The 18,055-nt window shown below is 40.4% G+C and overlaps 2 pseudogenes; one reads left to right on the top strand and one right to left on the bottom strand.

The window, feature by feature from the left end:
* Positions 1-12,007: 12,007 nt before the first annotated feature.
* On the bottom strand, positions 12,008-12,570 carry LOC139436721 (immunoglobulin kappa variable 3-20-like; annotated as a pseudogene).
* Positions 12,571-16,102: 3,532 nt separating this feature from the next.
* LOC101421308 (ataxin-7-like protein 3 pseudogene) lies at positions 16,103-16,785 on the top strand (annotated as a pseudogene).
* Positions 16,786-18,055: the final 1,270 nt, after the last annotated feature.

The following is an 18,055-nucleotide window of genomic DNA, read 5'->3' as shown; positions in this document are numbered from 1 at the left end:
TTGGGCCTCTACAGGAGATGTTTAGATGAGGGTTGGGAATTGAGTTGAGGATGTAATTTATTTAAATGTCTGGGTACTTTGGGATAAGGACAATTTCTTTTGTATGTGGAATAAAATGGGTATCAATGGGGTTGAAGGAAAAACACTATAGACTGAATATCAGCCTGAAAATTCATGATACACATGCATGCTACCTCATATGAAACATATTTTGTACTTTGTAAAATTTGAGATGGAGAAATTATCCTAGGATTTCAGGTTTGGCAAAAATACAATCACATGTATCCTTATTAAAGGGAGGAAGGATAAATCGACAGACAAATAGAGCAAAACACAAGATAACGCAGAGTATAGAGTAATTTCCAGATAATGGTCTTGAAAGCTGGAATAATGAAATCTCAAAACAAATAATTTTGGCAGCTTCCACAGGCTAGTAGAGGTATTGAATATGTGCTCCAAAAGAGCTTCCAGATGTGTGGACTTAGAAAACATAGATTTCATCAGCTTTGTGGTACTGATTTCAATTTTCTGGTTTCCAAAACTGTGAGAGATTTGAATTCCGTTATTGTGAATTAACAATTTTTAATTTGTTTTTTAGTTTTTTAAAACAACCACAGAAAACTATCATTAATAACTTATAAATAATTGTGGCATTTTTAAAAGAGATAAGAAAATACCAGAATGGTAGGATACAAGTATAAACTATGTATATGGTTTGATTCACAGCCTTTTCTGGTATTGACTCATTTTGTCTCAGAATCCTGAAGCAGGATACTGAGATAGGGAATCAACAAATGGATCTGAAATCTGGCAGACAGTCCACATGGACATCAGTAACTCCCAAGATGTCTGCTGAAAAACCCCCACCCCCAGGATTCTGCTATCCAGAAGAAAGAGTTCTTCTGGAAGCAAGGAAAAGCTCCAGATATTCCCCAAGAACTTGATCACTGAGTCCTTACTTGGAGACTGATAGGTGGGGTGATCAATCAAAACAGAAAACAGGTGGAACCCTTCCTTTGCCATTATCAAAGGGGTGCAATAATTGATGAGGCCTATTCACACTCCGCTCTCTTGCCTCTGGACCTGTTCCTGACCTCTGTGTTCCACTCTCGCTATTTTTTCTCAGCCACGTGGCCATGCAAGTAAAACCTGGGCATTTATAACCTATAATATATAACCTATAATATATAATATATAACCTATAATAGGGAATTGGAGTCCTCTTTATCCTTTTTCAAACCTTCCTCTCTACCTGGGACCCCTGAACTGTTATTTTCTCCCATTTCTCTTCCCTCATTACCTGATTAAATTACTGACCTAACTCCCCCAGCTTGCTCTTGAAATTCATTTCTGTAGCATAGCCAAGAACCTAAATAAAATCTGGTAACATATTTGGTGAGCTAGTCCAGGAGTTTATTGGTGAGTGACACTATGGCCTACAGCTTGTTTAATGCCTTCCTTTGGTACTCTATTTTAAATGGGTTTGCCTGTGAGTCCCCAAAGTTGTAATCTGGGGAGGGAAGGGGCCAGGACTTGGGAATTCTCCTTGTCTGTGCCCTGTACCCAGGCTTGTAAAATCTGATCCAGCCAGGATGGTTGGCTCATAGGGCTATGACTTCAATCACAGCCCTGCCAATATGGATGTTCCCTAGGACAGCATTGGGCCCTGCAAAGCTTATTCTTCAAGCCATTTTAACAGCCAGTTTTTGTTGTTAGAACTGCCTGTCATTGCCTTCTCTTGCCTTCCCTCCAAGGGTGTATTTGACAATGGCAGAGAGCTAAGGGCTTACCCCTCCCAGTGGATCCATGCCTTTATAAGCAGCATTCCTATCTGACCACATCCAGCTACCTGGGAGAATGAAGTAGGAAGGCAGTGGGCAGAGCCAAAATGGAAGCTGTGGGAATTCCTTTCCCCAGGGTGGTTTTAGGCCAAGACACCTTTGCATAATTAACCTTTACCAATGTTTTTACCTTCCTACTTCTTGCTACCGAATTTCTCTTTGCAGGCTTGGGTTAGGATGTTTTGAAATATTTTAAAAACTGTGAAACTGAGAAAGTGCCTTTGTCTAGCAAAGAAACTATTGCCTCAGGGCCCCAAAACCTATTAGCTAGAACAATGAACCTCTACTTAATGGCCCTCAATGACAGTTTTCACTGAGAAACTCCTAGACAGTAATGTCATGAAACCAGGATGGCTGTAAGGACCTCTGTATGAATATGAAAAAAGCTTTTCACCCTTTCTCAAAGGGAGGAGCAATGTTCAAAGAAGAAGCACTATTGGCTGAGCAGCTTCAGGTTGAAATCTAGTCAACCTGTCTCACAAGTCCAGGCAGCCCAGGGAACACCCAGCACCAGGGGTTCTATGATTCCTAAGAGTGGTGGGAATCAGAGAGCAGACAAACATTTCCTAAAATTTAACCCAAAAAATTTCTCTTTGGGTAACATGCAGTCAGTTTCAGACCCTGTAATGGTCAAGGGTGCTGAGAACCAGAGCAGTAAATTAAATGGCTCCCATTCCTTGGGCCCTTCCATTCAGAGAGCAGCCAAATATCCCATGACAGACTGCTATCTCAGGCACTTTGATTTGGGACCACTGCTCAGTCTCCCACCAATTTGGCTTGGGCACATTGACCTGATCAGTGGAGGAAGCATGAGATATCCCCCAGGACCTAGGTTGCCCACTCAAGGATGCTTGTGAGCCAGGTCAGCTCTGAATAAAAATTCTGAGGATGCTGAAACAGAGCATAAGCTCCAAATTATAAGGAGTGGTGAATTTCAGTCAGACTAAAACTGTGGGGCTCCAAAACAGTCAAATAAAAGGAGCTTTTTCATTCTTCCTAAAGTAATGGGTAAAGTCTCTAGAATAACAGCAAACTCCCCATAAAAGTCTCTTAGGAATCAGGAAATTCTGCCTATGGCTAATCTACATAGCCATGGTATAGTCAGAGAAACCTCTGTATAATGCCCTGAATTCCAGTTAAAGCAGTGTAAAAAAAAGGAAACATAAATCTGAGGCCCAGAAACCTCATGTCATGTCTCCTTTAAAAAATTAAAAAATAAATACCTCAAAGTTCCATTAGTTTAAACTCAGTTATGCTTATAAAAGGTGTGAATAGTGATCAAAATAAAAAAGGCTCATGTGCCATCATTTGAAATAAAAAGGCTCTTAGAAATGCTAAATTTATAAAATTCTCTCTGCTTTAATCTATACTTAACTTTGTATTCAACTTTAAAACCAGTTTAAGCTTGACAGTTTGCACATGGTAGACATGGGAAGGAAGTGTAAACAACAATATAAACCACTATCCATGTGGTGCAGCAGTGCTCCAATATGTATTCAGCAAATGCAATGTATATGCCACAAAAATGAAAGAGGTTGTTGGTGTGGGAGAAGTGGATTTAGGGGTGAGGGGTATATGGGGACTGCTTATATTTTTTTTAATATAACATTTAAAAAATAAGAAGAGGAAAATATCAGATTTGGTGTTTACCTGTTACAAATTGGATACTGGTGAAAGGCATCCTAAAAGCAAAACTTTAAATGTCAATGCTGTCTTGCTAGTGGATTTAATGCATAAATCAAAAGTGGGATTTATGTATCTGCTGAAAAAGGTTAAAAAATCACAAAATTGTTCAAAAATAAACTTCAGCATTGTCAAACTCTCTTGTGCATTCAAACCAAGCCTTTGATCATTGCAAGTTGCCTCTCCATTTGGGTTATTGGCTAGGCTAGTCATTAACCCTAAATACAACAAAGGTATCTACTACATCTCTGAAGTCAATGGAAACTATGTTGCAGTTTCAAAGCACTGCAGGAGCCAAGGATTCCTCAAAATAGCCAGATATACAATGAATATCATGTCCAGACTGGCATTCTTTCATAGTGCTGAAATGCACTATGCACCACACTGGTAAAATACTGGAAACTACTTTTCTAGCCTCTCTCTGGTGTCAACAGTACTGTGACTTGCTCACTGTGTAAAGAACATATCGAGTAAAGCAATAATCACCAAAATACTGTGAGTAAAACTTAAACACAATTGGCATTAGGGTCTGTTCATACGGAGATATAACATGTAAGGTACTACAAACTTGAAACATAAATCTATTAATTACAGATACAAAAATGTTATGCATTCTGTAGTACATTGATTAGTATTAAGTACTGTACCTATATCCCATTCTGAATATATGACTGATGATTATATTAATATATTTTCTATTCTATGTTATATTCAAAAGAATATTAAACATGTTAAAAGTACTGGTAAACTTCATTTTCTAAATAGTTAATAAATGTACTTAACCCAGGTCTCCCTACTAACCCTTATTCCAGAATCTGTCCCACTCATCCTGGGAAGGAATGGCAAATCCACATGACATCCTACCAGGGCTGAATGCTTTCCGACCAAACAGAAAACAGAAAACAAGGTGGCTAGAACTCACTTCAATATAGCCTCTTTGAAATGGTCCATGGGCAAACTTTTCCTACCTAGGATCAAGAAATCAAGTTCTAATCAAAGTTTGGCCAAAAACCAAACCTCATCAAAATGTAAAAAAACTATACTCTGTAGTTCTAATTACTCCTACAGCTATTAAAAAATGTCCAGTTTGCTGCATGAATCCTAAGTAAAACCAGTTAAGTAATGCCAACTCACCAGAAGCACCTTACAAGATTACAAATGGGGGTCTTGGGACTGCAGCAAATGACAAGAAGGGAAGTGACAGACATGCTGCCCTTCTGCCCTGACTGGAAAAAGGCTGAGAAGGGACAGAACTGCTCCCGCTTCTACTGCAGTACCTGCTCCGTGATGGACATCAGCCCAAGGTCTCATAATGAGAAGAATGAATGCCACCATTTGCTTCACTGAGCTTATGGAAACTGATCATTATTACTCGAGTCAATGCCAAAACAACCCATACAACTACTTTTGACGGTCATGATGGCATGATGACGGTCTCGGGGTGCCGCCAGAGAGGATAATCTATGCAAACCCTTGTAAACAAGTGTCTCAAATTAAGTATGCCACCAATAATGGAGTTGAGATGATGACTTTTGACAGCGAGGTTGAGTTGATGAAAGTGGCCAGGGCACATCCAAAGGCAAAAGTTGGTTCTGTGGATTGCCACTGATGACTCCAAAGCAGTCTGCCACCTCAGTGTTAAATTTGGAGCCACACCAAAACCAGCAGGCTTCTTTTGGAATGGGCTAAAGAGCTCGATATCGATGTCATTGATGTCAGCTTCCATGTGGGAAGTGGCTATACTGATTCTGAAACTTTTGTGCAGGCCATCTCTGATGCCCACTGTGTCTTTGACATGGGAGCTGAGGTTGGTTTCAGCATGTATCTGCTTGATATTGGTGGTGGCTTTCCCAGATCTGATGACGTGAAGCTTAAATTTGAAGAGATAACCAGTGTCATTAATCCAGAATTAGACAAGTATTTCCCATTAGATTGAAGAAGGTCAACCACCACACCATGGAGCCAAGAGTGCCTACAACTGAAAGCAGGAGGATTGCATCCAGCATCCATGTGGAATCTAAGCCCCCTCTGGATATGGATGTGGAGAGGGCACAACCATTCCAAGGTCTACAGGATGCAGGAATAGAATATGGATTAGAGTGGACTTAATGATATTCTATTCATGAACTACTGTGATTAGTAATCTAAGAAAATATGACATTGGTGTGGAGAAAGTAGCCATGGTGGCTGCTGGGTGTGGGGAATGGGAGGAAGAGATGAGATGTGTAGGCATTTTCAGGACTTGGAGTTGTCCTGGGTGATGCTGCAGGGACAGTTACCAGACATTGTATGTCCTCCCATGGCCTGCTGAATGGGAAGTGGTTGAGTGTGGGCTATGATGTGGACCTTTGACCATGAGGTGCAGCAGTGCTCAAAGATGTGTTCACCAAATGCAATGAATGTCTCATGATGATGGAGGAGATTGTTGCTATGGGGGGATGGAGTGGGCTGAGGGGGTGGAGGGTATATGGGGATCTCATATTTTTTTAATGTAATATTAAAAAAATAAAGACAAAAAAAATAAACCATTGCTATATGATAAAAAAAAAGATTACAAATGCCAGTCATTAAACAACCTAAAATACCTCTTTTTAAAAATGGAGCTAAGTAGGGTCTATATCAAAGTAAGCTTCTCCCTCTAACTCTAGCCCAAATGCCTATTGCTATGAAAAACCAAAAAACAAACTTCCTTTTAAATAACCTTGTCTGCTTTCATCTCCTTTAACTTAATGAAAAATGGCAATGCTTCTTCCAATTCTCCAAAAAAAAAAAGTCTTTCCCATCAACTTTTTAAAAATGCAGCCTTTTCAGGCACCTAACCTTTTCTAGTCCTGTGGTCCAGTGTCCTCTTAGTGGAGCCATAGATTCTCAAAATTCTACTTAAGTTTATTTCTTCCAGAATCAACATCTTGTTAGCCATATGGAAACTTCATCCAACTTCATACTGAATGGTACATCTGTATTCCCCCAATCAAAATAAAATAGCAAGGGAGTTCTCCACCTTGTCAGGTAGGGCCTGCAGTCCCTAACCAGGAAGAAGCAGCTACAAAAAGAAAGATCATCTCCCTTTAGCATCCCTTTAAAATTAAATTAAAATTAATTAAAATTTTTAAAAAGGGGGGAATTAAGCAGGCTAGGGAGATAGGGAATCAATAGAAGGATCTGGAACCTGGCAGAGAATTCCCATGGACTACAATAATCCCCAAGATGCCTGCTAAAAAACCCCCACTCCCAGGATTCTGCTATACAAAAACAGACTTCTTCTGGAGGGAAGGAAAAGCCTGACATATTCCCCAACGACTTGATCATTGGGTCCTCACTGGGGGATTGATAGGTGGGGTGATCAGTCAAAACAGAAAACAGATGGAACCCCTCCTCTGCTGTTAGCAAAGGGGAGGAATACTTAATAGTTTAAAGAGAAGACTGTGGCTCCTGTGTACACTCCACTCTCTCACCTCTGCCCTGTTCCTGCCCTCTGTGCATCACCATCACCATTTTTTCCTCTACCACATGGCCACACAAGTAAAACCTGGGCATTTATAATGTATAATAGAGAATTGTAGCCTGTAAATCAACACTCTTTATCACTTTTCGCCCCCTTCTTCTCTACTTGGAACCCCTGAACTATTATTTTCTCCCATTTCTCTTCCCTCCCTACCTGATTAAATTACTGGCTTAATTCACTAAGCATGCTCTGGAAATTTATTTCTACAGCATAACCAAGAACCTAAATAAAATCTGGTAACAATTCCTACAAAATCAGTATAATTATATCCATTTTGTATCTGATAAATTCTTGACACTGGGAGGTTAAGTAATTTACTTGAGGACACAAATGGGTAGAAACTGTCAGAGATGTACAAAAAATAACTAAATTGATATTTGAGGGGGAAGAGTCATGGGGAAATTTGCACATGTTTTAAGTAGGATTAGAAAATTGTGGAATGACCTTGAATAGGAAGAGAATAACAGTAAGAGATATTATCCAATATTTTAAAATTTTATTTTCTTTAAAAAAAGGCATTAAGCTAGGCCTGTAAAATACAATCAGAGGATACTGAACAGAAGCATCTGCCTGGACAGAGGGTCCAGGAGGAAATGAGGGAGAATGACAGAAAAGTTCTCCAGAGGAGATTTTGAACTTGTGCTTGTCAGGATTATATCTTTATATCTTATTTGGAGGATATTAGCAGGAACCAAAGGAAGGGAAGGACAATGAGAAGGAGTCAAAATAGGAAAGTTTAAATAAAGAAGGCAAATGGAGAGGTAGTTGACCCATCAGGATGTTAAACTCTCTTGCCTGGGCTTTCATTTCGTCATTTGGAGCATGAAAATAGCCACCAAAGGAAGCTAATATTCATCTGCCAGGTGGTAAAAGACATGTGGTCCAGTCAACTCAAATCCAGCTGATGGCCACTGAAGGGACCAGTGAAGGAAATTAAAGATGATTAAAATTGAAATTTAGCCTAGTGTTGTAGGGGTCCTAAGAATTATCTACTTGGAGCCTCCTTGTTACTCAGTGTTGCCTCTCTCTAAGACAAATTCTGTATATAAATAAAATACCTTCCCCCAATATAGGATATGACCCCAGAGATGAAGCTGCATGGCACCAAGGGAATGTTATCAAGTAGCAACAAGAATTATACCTGAAAAAAAATAAATTGAAGACCTTGACCAAAAGGGGGGAATTTAAAGACAAAATAATTTACATGGCTAAGAGACTTCAAAGTGAGTCAGAAGGCCATTCCAGACATTACATTTAATGCACATCTCATCTGAATCTCATTGACTGCCAAAGTAGATACTACAACAAATATCAGGGCTCCTGAGGGCTCTGGAAACATCCAGACACTATAGTCATGACAGATAGCTCAGGAATTTGGTGCCTTGCCAGTGGACCTTACTTTGGAATTTATACTCCCCAGTGTGACAGAGTTGGACTCAGCTGTGATTTCCCTACACATGGCTCTTCTATTCTTCTATTGGAACCTTTAATTAGTACTACAGTTTTTAAGTGTACATCCAAAAGACTAAAATATTTGGGTTGTCCATGTGCCAATTGTGCTCAGAATCTTAATGGAGTTGCAACACCTACTCTCTGGTTCATTGGTCTCTCCCAAGAAAACTATCAAGGAGGAGATGATTGAAAACCATCATCGCAAGGAACCGAGAGTGTCTACAACTGCAAGCAAGAGAGTCTCACACATAAGCTATATGAGACCAAAGAGAAGACCCCCCTCAATTAAAGGTGGATTGGGCATCACCATCTCAGAATCCTCAGCATTGTGGAATGTGATGAACTAAAATAGACTTAATAGTATTCTACTACAGACTTATTATGATTTTAGCAATGAAAGTATATCACTGATGAGGGGGAAGATGCCACTGGAGATTCTGAGGGTAGAGAGAGGAAAATAAAGGAGTAATACGGGGACATTTTTGGAACTTAGGAATCATCCTCAATGATAGTACAAGAACAGAAACAGCCCATTATATATCTTGCCATAACCTTTACAATTGATTGAGAGAGAGTATAACCTACAGTGTAAACTATAATCCATGCTTAATGGCAATGCTGCAAAACGTGTTTATCAATTTCTATGAATATACTACATTAATGAAAGGTGATGCTAATGTGAGAAAAAGTGGGAGTATGGAGAGAAGGGTATGGGAATCCATATATATTTTCTGTAACATGTATTTAATCTAAATATCTTTTAAAAATAAAAAAAAATTGTAAAAAAAGATGAATAAAACAAAATTTCACTTTTGGCAGATTTATGGCTCATCTTATAATTTCATTCTCTCAAAGTCACTATTAAGTGTTTCTATTGGAAGGAAGGAAGGAGGGAGGGAGGGAGGGAGGGAGGAAGGAAGGAAGGAAGGAAGGAAGGAAGGAAGGAAGGAAGGAAGGAAGGAAGGATGGAAATTGAACCTAAATCAGTCAGTCCACAGGAGACCTGCCAGATAATTGTAAGCCAAGAGTAAACCCAACTGAATGAGTCTAGCTGGCCCATATTAAAATACTACACAGCTACCCATAAACTGAAGAGCTTAAGGTTTATGCTGCTAGGTTTGGGAGTGGTATATTACATGGCAGGAGCTAACAGATAAATTATTTTCTTTTAAATTGTTATCCATACTTTCTGCCACAATATGCTCCACTGCCATGATTTATTTTTCTTCCTATCACTTAAAAATAGCATATTTGATATTTTACATTTTACATATGCATATTATTTCTCCTCAGCAATGCTAAGAGAAAGGATCTTTGCATCTGACAGAGTAACCACTCAATAAATATTTCTTGTTTGTTCGTTTTTATTGTCTTTTTAAAAAAATGACAGAGCACATAAAATGTTACATTAAAAAATATAAGAAATTCCTGTATACCCCACTCCCCACCCCAGCCCCACTCCTCCTATATCAGCATTCCCTTTCATGAGTAAGGCACATTCATTGCGTTTGATCAATGCACTCTGGAGCACTGCCACACTGTGTGGATCATAGTTTACATTATAGTTCACATTCTCCCCCAGTCCATCCTGTGGGTTATGGCAGGATATACAATGCCCTGGCATGAGACCCTGTAATATCATTCCGGACAACTCCAAGTCCCAAAAATGCCCCATATCACACTTCTTCTTCCCTCTCACACCCTCAGCAACTCCTGAGGCCACCATCTCCATATAATGACACATCAGTAAATATTTTTTGAAGTCAATGAATGCCATGGCTTCAATGATTTTTAAAATGTCTCTCACTACTAGTGGTAAAGAGTGGTTATGTGTGTCAGACTGTTTGGTGTATTCTCCTTAGATGTGATGACATATTTGGTTAAAATAAATTTCATCCACCATTGTACTTACAAAGCAACTTCAGAAATAATTCTACAATGTCTAGAGTATATCCACTTTTATACTGAGATTAAAGTTTTAAATAAGTTATCCAAAGTGTTGAGGTCATAGCAGATTGGAGAAACATGAATTCACTAGTAATGCCCAGGGCATTATTAGAAAGAAAGTGTTCAATTGATGAAAAAGTTCAGGAGGAATGTTTTCACATATTTTTAAAGTGATAAAGATGAAGAATTAGAAAGTTGCCTTGAAGGAATGAGAAAAGCTGAAAGAGGTGGAGGAAAAAAATTCTTTACAAAAGCAGGCAGATTTTCAATTATTCTGTGAGTATTTGAATATAGACTCTTTTTGTTTGACAGGCTATGCAATGAGTCAGCTTTCATAAGAGGCTTTTATTACAAGCTTCCACTTTTGAAGCTGAGAAAAATGTCTAATTTGACGCATCACCAGGCAATACTTTCTTCGTAAAGACTGATTGCCAGCGACTCTGGACTCCTCTGTCACATGACAAGGAATTTAGCAGCATCTCCTTGTCTCTTCCTTCTCTTCTAGGTTTTGTTGCTTTCACATTCCTGCTGACATGACTTTTTCTTTCTTTGAAACTCATTCTCTTAAAAAAAGACTACAGTTAACTGAATGAGACTCACAGTGGACCAGGCATTAACTGAAACTTTCTACCTACAATAGTTAACACACACAGAGAGGATTAACTTTAAGATCATACTTAACTGAGGGTTGGACTGCCTGAGACAATCAAATATACATATATTCCTTTAAAAATCATTTTTTCTTTTCTACACAGATGAAGATAACAATATTTGGTTATGTTGTAAAGAATAAACTTGTATATTTGTCACTTCAAACATATGGGATTATGATGAAGTAAACACAGATCTTTTAGGAATATGGAAAACATTTAAATTTTGGAGAGATTTATTGTTCAACCATTTTATAAGAGAACTATACAAACAGTTCAAAATATCACAGGATTAGGAGGCATGGTGGAAAAAATTATATCCAAACAAAGATCAGCGTATTTCAATTAATCAGCATGTTCCCCTATAACATAAGTACTCTTCAATGACTGAGTATATTACATGTATTCAGAATTATTATTTTATGCCAATAAGAAATTAAATAGTTATCTAAAGAAAAAAACGGATGATAGAGTATCAAATCCAATCGCCTTATTTGATACTATAAAGAGAGGCTTGGATGGAAAAGAGAATCCATTGAAGGAAAGTGTAAAGGAGGAAAATTACCTTCCATGGGGGGAGTTTTGAATATCAAGGATCAAAGATATAATCTTGGGAGGTCCTGAGTTGGAGGATGATGGGGACAAGGAAGAATATTGAAGAAATAAGAAACCAAGATGGCAAATTATTCAGCATTAAGGAGCCAATCTGAAGAGAATCAATCCACCAGGGTGTAAAGCTTACTAGAAGCTTGCCTATAGGGTAAGAGACAGAAATTTATTTGGCCCATGATTTGATCTGCCCATGAAAAACACACAGGTTTCTTCAGTACAAACCCTTAAAAGATGCAGCTCAGACAGATGGAGGAAGCATGTTCTGGTCTGTGTGAGGAGGAAGCAGCTGGTACTGCAGGACTCAGTGTCCTATAGCCCTAGGAGGTTTGTGCTCGAGGCTGAAGCACTGTGGGAGGATAGCCATAGCCATGCTGACAGTAATAATCTCCCAAATATTCAGGCTGAACTCTGTTGATAGAGAGAGTGAAATCTGACCCAGAGCCACTGCCACTAAATCGATCAGGGACTCTAGATGGCTGGGATTACATAAGTAGAAGAGCAGTTTAGTAGCCTGTCCTGGTTTCTTCTGGTACCAGGCTAAGTTGTTGCTCACATTCTGACTAGACTTGCACTTGAGGGTGACGGTCTCTTTTGAAGATGCAGCCACAGAGCCTGGAGACTGAGTCATCACGATGTCCCCACTGGCACCTACAGTCAGAAAAGAACATTGATCATACAATGATTCACAAATGTATAAAATATGTATCTAAATGTATCTGTTCTTATTTATCATATATAATCAGATCTGCTTTAAATGAACTGATTTATTCCCTCTGCATAGTAAAATCATTCTCTAAACTTATAAAGATTTTTCCCTTCTAAACCTCTTACCTGAGACCCAGAACAACAGGAGGATGAGGAGTTGGGGCTGTGACATCATCGTGCTCACCCATCTGATGCACTCAGGCCCCATTTCCAGGGAAAGTGCAGTAATAGAGCTCTGAGCAGACAACCCAGTCCGCAAATTATTAGAGAGTATAAAGGGAAACATAACTGTGCAGTGAGTTGTGAAGATAGACAAAAAATGGAAGGAGAAAAAAATATCATAACCAGAGGAAATGCAATTATATCCCTGAAAAAGAACTTGAAATCAATTTAAGACCCCAATTGTAAACAAAGATCAAAAAAACTGACAAATTATAGCATTTCATTTCCAAATATACTCTTCCAAATGAGCAATAAGCATCTTGAAAGCATAAATTGATTCTGTAGTAGAATATATGCATCTGTAAATGTACAATTTCAGAACTAAATTGAATCTATTAAATATGGTGCCAAAACCTGTGAAATATACTCATATCATTGGATAAATGAAGCTGTAGTACACCAATCTATTTTAGTCTATTCTGAATTTTAAATAGATATTTGAAATTCTTCTTGAAGATCCCAAAGACACTTCCATATATCCAATACAAAAAAACTGTATTCCCTTCAACACAAACACTATCTCTTGAAATGAGTCTCCAGATGCTTACAAGTCACCCTTAGCACTGTAATCCACCACTTTCTGAAATCACTGACGTGATTACCAACCACCATGGCCACTGTCTCTGCATCAATGATACAATTTCAATTGCTAGAGTCGCAGTATTTCTACAGTAGAATATTAGTAATTTCACACTAATCTATATTTTATTCTTCCATCACGTGGACCTTGGGATGGTGATGTCCACTCTACCTCTAAATTAAGAGGGGTTTAGATCCCACATGTCTGATGGATGCAATTCTCCTGCTTGGAGTTGCAGGCACTCTCGGTTCCCTGCTGTGGTGGCTGACCGTCCTCACCTCCCTATTAGCTGACCTGTGCAAGTCCAACAAACTGGAGAGTAGGGGCTGAAACTCTGCTGAGGGTCAGGGACCAGCTGACACATGGGCAGTCTAGAGATTGAAGTCTCCTAGGTATACACCAACCCCAGCACAAACCACAGGTCAGTAAAAGTGACAGAAGCAATGTGTAGAATGTTCACATTTGAGTCCAAATCCATCACACTCAGGAACACAAATTCCAAAGTAGGGCCAACTGACAAGGAACTGAAATCCAGAACCAACTGTCTTGACCATAGAACTTGTATGTGTCTGTAGCCCTCAGGAGCACCAGTACCTGGATTGCATCTATTTTGGCTTTCTCTAGGATCCTGCTAAGGCGTGCATAAGCATGCCCGCTCTGATGAACCTCCTGACTCTTTCTTGAAGATTCTTAGCCATATAAACTCATTTGTCTTTACCAATTCCTCTTTGTATTCAAGGTATTTTTCTAGTTGCATCACAAGTTAGTGATTGGCAATAATTCCTTGGCACCAGAGAAGCCACAGGTGTTTTTGAGCATTGGGGGAGAGAAGAAGAGATGTGATGTGGGGGAATTTTTGAGACTTGGAGTTGTCCTATATGATATTTCAGGGACAGATATTGGACATCATATATCTTGCCACAACCCACCGAATGGCCTCGGTTTGAGTGTAAACTCTAATATAAACTATAATCCATGCTTTGCAGCAGTGCTCCAATATGTATTCACCAAATGCAATGAATGTGCCACAGTAATGAGGGAGGTTATTGATGTAAGAAGTGGGGGAATGAAGTGTGGAGTATTTGGGAACTTCTTATATTTTTAAATGTAATGTTTTTTTGTGATCTATATCTTTAAAATTTTTTTATTAAAAAAAGAAAAAGCATATCTGAAGAAATAATGTCCGACAAATTCCCAACCCCTATGAAGGACATAAATATCAATTCAATACCAAGAAGGACAATGCACCCCTAACTGAATAAATTCAAATTGACTTACCTCAAGACACCCACTATTCCCAAATGACAAATATCACAGCTAAAGAAAGAATTCTGAAGGCAGCAAGAGAAAAGCAAACCATCACATACAAAGGAAACTCAATAAGATTAAGAGCAGACTTCTAATTAGAAATTATGGAGGAGAGAAGAAAGTAGTATGATGTTTTAAGATACTGAAGGAGAAAAACTGCCAGCCTAGAATTCTGTATCCAGCAAAGCTGTCCTTCAAAAATGAGGATAAGTTCAAAGTCTTCACAGACAGCAAAAACCCATAGAATATGTTACCAAAAAGACAAATTTGCAAAAGATACTAAAGGGGGTGCTGCAGCCTGAAAGGTAAAAATAAAAGGGCCAGATATTTGGGGGAAAAGTAGTAATTAGCAGACGTGAAGTGTAACACCTCTACCTTGTGGTAATAAGTAAAATGGCTTCTGCTCCCAGGATCTGATAGAGCAGGATCTTCATTTATTCTTACACAAAACCAATAAAATGTACACAATTATTAAAATAAAAATATCATAAACACATCTAGGCATAGAAGATTATATTATGAGCGAGTAAAGCAGAACCCTCTGACCTCATAAAAAATTCATTTTACTGGGAGGGGCACATGATAAATAAATAAATAACATTCTGCAGCCACTACTGTCCTGCTTCTCTGAGATTTCCCCCCTATAGCGGTGCTGTTACTCAGGAAACGCAGAGAAATGTGACCCTAGGTCTATTTTATGGCCAACCCTCTGCATAAACAGTCAGAGGAAAAGAGAAAATTGGGACAGTTTAACAATTTTATATAGAAAAATATATCTTCTCTAATGAGATTAACTTTTCCTGTAAAGAAACTTACTTAATGTCCACAAAATATTTTCCTTTAAGTCGAATTTCCCAAGGCATGTATTGGTCCAATTCTAATTAATAATAAGTTCATTTTCTGTAGTTTGTCTCCTTCAGTGCCCATTAACTTAGGAGACGGTCCCCTCCCAGCATTTAGTAATGGTGCGGCACAGACCCCTATCATCTCGGAAGGCATTCCTCCTCAACAATCCACCATGTTCTTGCTCCAGCATGTATTTGGGTTTGGAAGATGCTAATAATTTCTTCAGATTTGCTCTTTACCCCCATGTTTTATTTTTGCTCTTCCATGAAGTTACCTTTAGTATACATACATAATTTTACTTATTTGACTTCAATTTTTACTACTTAATTGATAGGTTTCCTGCTTCATTACAAAATAATCTCCTTCCACACTTACCCACATTAGTTATGGATGACATGATGATAAGGCAGGATGTTTCACGTAGGGTAACTGGCCCAGAGGGTTCCACCCAAAATGTGGGATAAGGAAAAGTCCTCTCTGAATATGGGATATTTGGGCTCATGTTTGAATAGAGGAGTGGGATGGCCTTCAAAGGTCATGGGAGAGCACTTCAGAGGGGTAGGCTAGACAGTTGGACCTGGCCCTGGGCACAGGGGAGGTGCGAGGTTGCACTGAGGGACCCAGGGTTCTGGAGCAGCTGCCGCAGCCCACAGTAGGATCCGGCCCAGAGAGGACCCAAGCCCAGGAACCCCCCGGGCTGACCAAATTCCTGACTGTGAGCAGTCAGAGTGCCCTATCCACAAGGTTACAAATGAAGATGGTGGAGATGGCTTTGTCTGGCCTGAATAACAGCAAACTGGTGGCCATGTGGAAGACACACAGTGACCTGGCCCAGGATTCTTGTTTGGCTTCTGCTTTGAAGTCCACGGGCTGTCAAGTGTGGCTGCTTCCTCCTGGACCCACAGACCCTGATGCATGAAGAATTTTGAGATTGTGCACCAAATGGAGTTTGGACATCTTTGGAGATGATTTCAACCAATGGACTAGGAAGGAGTGTGTTTGCCCATTTGAAGATGCAGCATCACTGCCTCCAGCTTTGCTCCCCATCTGGAGAAATGCTGGGAATGGGTGAACAACAGCTGCATTGCAGCCTCCAGTTTGCCAATAGCAACAGTAGGAACAAGTCTGAAAGTGACCATGTGGACGATGATGGCATCAATGGCAATGATGGGTCCTGTGGCTCGAGAAGAAAGCTAAGAAGAGAAATTCAGTAAGAACCCCAATTCCTCTTGATCTAAGTCTTTAGAACACAAAAACATTGAGTTTAGCAATCCAGGTTCTTTTAAGCATCGTAACTCCACTGGGATGAGCTATGAGACCATGGGGCCAGAGGAACTGTGATGCCTGCTTACCATGCAATGTGGGGTGATTTCTGAGCATACCAAGAAGATGTGAACAAGGTCCCTGGGCTGCCTCCAGCACACATATGGGTAGTGGCGAGCTGTGTGGATTTATTTCCTGGACCCTCAGGCAACCTTCTGGAGGTCAGAGCTCCTTAGACAATGACAAATCTTTTTTTTTTTAATTAAAATTATTTATTTTTACGAATTACATTCAAAAAATACAAGGTCCCAATCAACCCCACCGCCCCCACCCCCACTCCCCCCACAGCAACACTCTCTCCCATCATCGTGAGACATCCACTACACCCAGTAAGTACATCTGTGAACATCACTGCACCCCGTAGTCAATGGTCCACATCATAGCCCACACTCTCCCCCGTTCCATCCAGTGGGCCCTGGGGGGTCTACAATGTCCTGTAATTGTCCGTGAAGCACCACCCAGGACAACTCCACGTCCCGAAAACGCCTCCACATCTCATCTCTTTGTGACTGGCAGCCAGGCCCTATCAGCTGGCTTTAGGGGGATGATTCCTCTGAAATCTCACCCTCTGATAGGGGCTTCTCCAAGACGAGTGAGAATCAGGGATGGGGTCTAGATACCAACAACCCTGAGCCAAGGAAATCCAAGAAAAAGAAATCCCATTTGAGCCTGGTAGGGACTGCTTCCAGCCTGGGTTCAACAAGAAGAAAAAACCAAATCAACCAGCACCCCCAATGACCAGCATCGATGATGACATCAAATGACCTGGTGCAAGGTCTAGCCTTTGGCTGAGCAGAGCACTCTCTCCCCACCCCACACTGGGGTCATAGCCTGGCAAATGGACAGCCGGTAGGGGTTTGGGCTGGGAAGCCTGATCGGTCAGGCAGGCAGAGGATCCAATTATGTATGCCTTGGGGTTGACAGGATCCTCTGCAATGAAACATGACCCCTTGGCAAGCAGGACTCAGACAAAGACATTTTGTGCCTTGCACATATGTGTGGTGTGGAGCTGGTTTTCTTATTAAATCTGTGAGTTCCTGAATATGCAGGTAGGTCAGGAGCCTGACCTTGGCACTGTGGTAGGGAACTGCCTGATCCATACCCCAAGCACTGGACTAAGCCCTGCCGAGGGGCACTGAGACCACCCGGAGGCTGTGGGCTAGAGGCTGAGCCTAGAGGGCCCTCCCCGAGCTGCCCTCAGCCATGTGAAAGGGTCCAGTGCTTGGATATGAGGGGCAGGGCTGGGCAGTGCCCTGTCTGTGTGCAGAATCTTATCAATTGCCCCCAGCCCCAGGGCGAGGCAAGTGCAGAGTACTGTGTGCTGAGGTGGGCATCCAGACCTGCCTTCACCTTCCCTGCCCTTCACAGGGGCTGCCCCTTC

Source organism: Dasypus novemcinctus, chromosome 17 (assembly GCF_030445035.2).
Source record: "Dasypus novemcinctus isolate mDasNov1 chromosome 17, mDasNov1.1.hap2, whole genome shotgun sequence".
Classification (NCBI taxonomy): Eukaryota; Metazoa; Chordata; class Mammalia; order Cingulata; family Dasypodidae; genus Dasypus; species Dasypus novemcinctus.
The sequence above is the reverse complement of the archived record's forward strand: the minus strand, read 5'-3'. Positions and strand labels throughout refer to the sequence as shown.